Below are 6,662 nucleotides of genomic sequence, written 5' to 3'. Positions count from 1 at the left end.
TTGAAGAGGATCTCTGAGTCGTGGAAGGCAAAAACCATTTGCCTTTCATTTCGTAAAGCCTTGGAAGTTGGCAGACGAAGACTCAGATGTTTATTGGCTGGATGATTGTAAAGTCTTCACAGGAGTATTCTTTTTGGCCTCTCTGGCCTGTAAGTCGTGTAGCAGGTGATTTTGCCACCGGAGGTGAAGATTTGATGGCTTGTTGCACAGCTGGAGGGGAAGGAGACAGGGATGCCACTGTTATACCCAGCGATTTTACAGCTGCAGTGCTAAATCTGAGGTCAAAAGTCTGCATGGTCATGACCTCCATGGAGCAAGGTGTAGAAAGAATGGTACTTTAAGTGCTAGACGGGAAAATGCAGGGCTTTTGACTAGCCAACAACTTGTGAGTGACAGGGTAAAGTACTTTTTCCTTCACCCAGATCTCCTGGACAGCTCACTCATTGAAATACACAGGATATTCTCGGGATGAGGGTGCATTTTGCCATTGCAACTGATACGGGAAGGAGGTGGGCAATCGCCCTCTTGAGTATTCCTACCACAAGTAACTCATTTGTCCTTGTTTTGACAGGACATGGAAGTATGGTGGTCATGCTGACACTGGCAGCAAAGCAACGGGTATGGTCAGACCGTGATGACTTCATAGCCTGCTTCCATCTCCGATGGAAGGACTACACTTCAAATGAGAGAAGAGTGCATGTAGGTACTAAGGTTTTATCAACCTTTTCAATTATCTGATGGACTGCAGTGATGCCCTGATCAGAGAGCCAAGTTTGGATTTCTCCCTCTATTAGACCATCGAACAACCTAGCGTAAATAATACCACGTGAAGAATTCTGCGGTAGATGGGCCTCGACGTGAAGAAGATAGCGGGCTTGAAAATCACAATTGGTCTCCAAAAGCGAAGTTCCATTATGTAAATAAGGGCAAGATTTCACAGGGCCTGAAACTGCATCAGCACCTTTCTGAATAATAAATGGATTAACCATAGCGAAGTACTAACCACCTACAGTAATTGATACCATGAGGAACTGAGGTGCAGTTGGGAGATTCTTTGAATCTTTAGCCTCATTTTGTTTACATTTAGTAGACATAGACTGAGGTGGTGATTGGCTCAATGTGAGAAAATCCTCCACGATTGCCAGCATCTCTGATGGCACATCCTTCCAACTGTGGGGCTCCCTCAGGCGGGAGGGGCACTCACGTGCTTTATTGTTCACACCTCCTGAACTCCTGACAGAGGGAACAATTGGCAATTTGTGAAGGTAACAGCTCTGGCAATCACCCCTCCCTGGGTCTGGCCTGTACCAGAGGGTATGTGCGAACCCCAATGTGTCAACCTGGGGCTGGGAATTATGCATAACAGTCACCTGTTGTGCAGCAAATGCATGGGCCATCCTTCATGAGCACACAGGGAGGAGGAGGAGGAGGAGGAGGAGGAGGAACCTCAAACATCAACAGAGGAAGGGTAGGAGATGGGGAATGAAGAAAGTAAGAAAGAAAAAACAGTTGAGGGACTGTTCTGTAAGGCTATTAAAACTTCGGAACACATTCTCAAAAATATCCCAAGAATGTTCCCCAAAGGTGGGGAGAAAGAATAGCAGGAGTATAGGCATGCAGCACAGAAAGGGAAAAGGTGCTGCAAAGGCTGGGTCCCCTGTGCTAGCCAAGCATGAACTCATGAAAAAGTGGTGAGTCCCCTGGGAGGGGGCCTCAGTTGGCTCTACCGATTCTGAAGAATGTTATCTACTCCAAGGGCTTTGTTTTGACTTAGGCCTTTCAGTGCTGTCAAATTCTACTCACAGTTTATCTCCCTTTCTATAATATAGCCCTCAAGTTAATTTCCCTCCCATAGACCTTTCCATTGTTTGCTTAGTATTGGCTTGCCATATGGGTTCTTAAATATTCACACAGCTGCTCTTTTTATTCCAAAGGTTTCTTTAATTTTCTTGTAGGTAGTATCTACGTTCACAAAGTCATGCATGGTTCAACAGCTTTCCACTTTTTCCCGAGCTATTCCTGCCAACCGTTTGGCACTTTGTCAGTCTCATTTTTCCTGCTTCACATGAAGTACTGGGTGTTTCAAAAAGGACTTCACAACTTTGAAAATTCATATAAATTAATTCATAGTACCTATAGAGTTAATTGTAGTCTCAATCTGTAGGGAAATACATCAAGTTTTGTCTTGCATAGTTCGCCAGTGTCAAATCGCACCATAAGGAGCACTAGTGGCAGTTGCATAAAAGATGGCTGCCTTCACTGGACCCAAGTGTGCTAGCTGTGCATTTTGGTTTGAAGAATCTAAGTCAGCGACAGCAGTTCAGCATAATTTCTGTACCAAGTATGCTGAAGCTCCTCCTAGTAGGCGTACAGTTTATGAGTGGCATAAATGTTTTGTAGAAACAAGATGCTTGGTAAGACATGGGAAATCATCATGTCATCCAGGCACATCTGATGACATTGTTGAGCAAGTAAGACAATGCTTTGTCGACAGCCCTACTAAATCAACCCGGTGTGCATCTCAAACTGCAAATTCCACGTACGACTGTTTGGCATGTGTTGATAAATTGTTTGCATTTGAAATCTTACACATTGATGATCATACAAGCAATAAAAAACACTGATAAAACTGCTCGCAAGAACTTCTGTGTAGATGTGTTAAATCAATTACATGAGGATGAACATTTCTTGGACAAAATAATCTTTTTTGAAAAGTCCATTTTTCATTTAAGTGGCAAGGTTAACACACCAACTGCAGGATTCGGGGCAGTGAAAATCCACATCAAACATTGGAACATGTTCATGATAGCCCTAAACTGAAATTTTTTTGTGCACTGAGTGAGAGCAAAGTGTACAGTCCCTTTTTCCTTCCATGAGAGAACCATCAACGAGATAGTGAACCTGGATATGTTACAACAATTTTTGACACCATAGATCAATGAGGATGACCAAGAACAAAATGTTTACTTCATGCTAGATGGTGCACCAATTCACTACCTGGCTGATGTCCGAGATTTTCTCAGTGATCCCTTTCCTGGTCAATTGATTGGCTGTCATGCGCCAAAAATTGCATGACACCCACATTCCCCAGACCTGACACCACTTTTTTTTAATGGGTAAATTAAAGATACTGTGCTTGTACCTCCTGTGCTGGCTTCTCTACCTGGACTTAAAGCAAGAATTTATCAAAGCCACCCATTCCTCTTATTGCATTACTGTCCCCAGGTTCAGTTTGTTTCTTTTAATGCATCCAGGTTCCATCTCAATTTCTGCAATTTATTCAGTTTTAATCTAGTCCATGAACAATGTATTACATTGAAAGACCGTATCTACTCCTGGAAATGTCTTATAGTTTAGACCACTTTTGAAACTGTATTACCATCATGTAAGATATTTGAAACCTTCTGGTGCCTGCAGTTCTCTTCCACCTATACAATGTTCCTACATGACCCCTAAGCCAATTGTTAGCAATGGTTTAATTATGATGTGTGCAAGGTCTACCACACACTTCTTTCATTCCTTTCTGCCATTCCACATTCACTGTGTTTTCTTCTCTTGCTTCTCCTACTGCTGAATTGCAGTCCATCATGGATTTTCACCTCTCGACTATCCGAATAATTGCTTTTATCTCAATACATTCTTTCAATTTCTTCATTGGTGGAGCTAGTTGGCATATAATATTGCGCTACTATGGTGAGTGTTGTCTGGGCTATGATAACATTCCTATTTTCTTACTCATTAAACCTGTTCTTGCATTACCCCTACCTGATTTTGTATTTGTAACTTACCCACCTAACCAGAAATACAGTTCTTCCTGCCACTGTACTTACCTAATTCCCACTAAACCTAATTTCAAACTATCAATCTTCCTTTTTTCAAATTCTCTAGCCTAAGTACACAATTAAGGGCTCTAACATTTGACACTAATATGTAGTACTATTTTTCCCAATGACTTCCGGCATAGTCTCTTCCACCCAGATATTAAAACGGGGGACTATTTTTCCTATATGCCCTCCCAAAATATAAACACTTGTTTCCCATTGCATAGGAAGGCAATGTTCGTAAATGCAGTCAATTATCCAACCTGTTGCCCCAGCAGCTATGGAAAAAGTCTTGATGCCCATTGTCAGAAGCCACAGGTCAGTCTGGCCTCTCCACAGATAGCCTCTGTGCTATGGCTACCTGTGTCATTAAGAAATGCAAGCTACCACCTCCACAAAGTCCATGGTTGGAACTTTTTGGTATTGGCATACTACTTATCTTCTTGGGTATTTCATTACATACGGGTGAAAATCTCATGCTGAAAAGATTTTTTTTCACTTTGAGGATAAGAAGCATATAGGCAATCATATTTACATGGGCATTCATTATGATACATGAAATACATTCACAGTTGCAAATATATATAACCATCAGCTGTATAACGGACTGACAATGAAAATTTTGCTGGACCAGGATTCGAACCAGGTTTTCCCACTATGCGAATTGTTGCCTTAACTGGTCGTGAGTCGTGCTTGGGTAGCTCAGATGGTAGAGCACTTGCCTGTGAAAGGCAAAGATCCCGAGTTCGAGTCTCTGTTTGGCACACAGTTTTAATCTGCCAGGAAGTTTCACTGGCACAATGCTTTTAATATGATCCAAGTGTGACACTCACTTTTATGTTTAATCAGCCTTCAGTACTACATTACTAATATCAGGATTTTGCTCAGTACTATTTCAGCTTTTAGCACATGCACACTAAGTTTCTGGCTCAACTGCTTGGCTCATGGTGATACAATCAGTGAATGTGTTATGTATATTTTGAGTCTAGGTGTGTAATGAATACACATGTGCTGATAACATTATGACAAAAGGGACAGGGTGAAACCAGATGCCAGCACACAACCTTCTCCTCTCTAACAGCATCATTGGGGCTACCAAGATTACTGTCCCCATTTGATGGATGACTCACTACCAAAAGTGCCACATGCTATCATTACATGCAACACTGGACAGGTTTGGAATTTATACAGGAGCACCACACCACCTCTCCTGCCCTTAAAGTCAGAAAAGCTAAATATAGTTTCCTATATTTTTTGTATTTACTCATAGCACTTAGAATTTTGTCCCCTGAAAGCGAACTGGAAGACACTGTCAATTTTTTCCTCATCCCGTGGGTAAGTACTACACTATAAATGTGCCTCCTTGCTATCCCAAGTTAATATTGGATAACAAATCATCTCTCTAAGGGCAACAATCAAGAAGTTCTAAACACTTATCTTTTATCCGCAGATGTTTCACTGCCAGGCCTCTGCATCAGGCAAGTGGTTCTGCTGTAGCTGGTAGGGGCCTCTTGGCAGTCAGAAGTGTTAATCTAGTCTAGTCGATTAATTTCAGAATTTACAATGGTAGAAAAATTGACAGGAATGGAATCCGGCACTCCCCCCTCCTCCCGAATCATTTTTTCAGTGATGCCCATCATTTGCCTACAGGAGCGCATTTGATTATACAGTTTTCTTTTTAACTCTTCAGCCAAGAAACTACACTCAAAACAAATGACATGCATTTTTTGTGCAATGATGCAGCACACAGCTTTTACCAATTTACTCAACTATACTGTGAATAGAAAGCCAAGCATGAATTAAGCACTGCATTTGCTGCACCATAGAGCACAAAATTCATAATTCTTAGTCTTTGTGTAGCACATAAAGATGACTTATGGAGCTTTCTTATCTTCTTAGAGATTCTCGAAAGAACTTTAAAAAGACATGTTCCAGTTTCACAAGAAGCATGCATTCCAAACAGTACCATAGCATTAGAAAGAATTCAAGTGATTACAATGCCACTTTCCTATAGACAGTTTCATTTAAAGCTTAACACTAGAAAGGTAGATTTATGATTAATTAGGATTTATGAAGTATTTCTTTTCTTTGGTATTTTATTTGATACACCTAAGAACTGTTGAAGGAGTCAACTTAAAGCTGTAATTTCTCTTTTGAAAAATTGTAAGTAATTCAACAATGAAGTGGCAATGATCAGCAATTTTGCAGAGTTGTTGCATCTTGGCACTTGCACATTCCATTCTGCTATAGTATGTACGAAGGTAATCCCAAAAGTAAGGTCTCCTACCTTTTTTTCTATGTTATATATAGAAGTACAGAACTCTGTGTGGCAGTTGGTCACACTGTTATGAAGAGTGCTTCGCACACTGTGTGTGTAAACATGCACACGCCGCACTGAGGCGCTGTCTTGGCAGCTGTTCAGAATGGGGCTCCTGTTGGATGTTACCACCAAGTGCGAATTGCACGCAGTTATTCAATTTTTGAACACAAAGTGCGCTGTGCCGATTGAAATCCATCGCCAATTGATGGAAGTGTATGATGAGTCCTGCATGGATGTCAAAAATGTTCGTAAGTGGTGTAGAGAGTTTGCAGCTGGTCGGACCGAAATTCATGATGAACAAAGGAGCGGGCAACCATCAGTTTCTGAGAAGACAGTGTTGAAGGTTGAGCAAAGCATGTGGGGAGATCGGCGGATCACCCTGGATGATCTCTGCACGTTGGTTCCTGAGGTTTCCTGAAGCACTGCTCACAGAATTTTAACGGAAACATTGAACTACAGGCCAGTGGCGGCATCATCCTTCACCAAAGCCGCAGAAATTCAAACAAACACATTCTGCCAGT

Source organism: Schistocerca nitens, chromosome 6 (assembly GCF_023898315.1).
Source record: "Schistocerca nitens isolate TAMUIC-IGC-003100 chromosome 6, iqSchNite1.1, whole genome shotgun sequence".
In the NCBI taxonomy this organism is placed as follows: Eukaryota; Metazoa; Arthropoda; class Insecta; order Orthoptera; family Acrididae; genus Schistocerca; species Schistocerca nitens.
Note: the sequence above shows the minus strand (reverse complement) of the source record.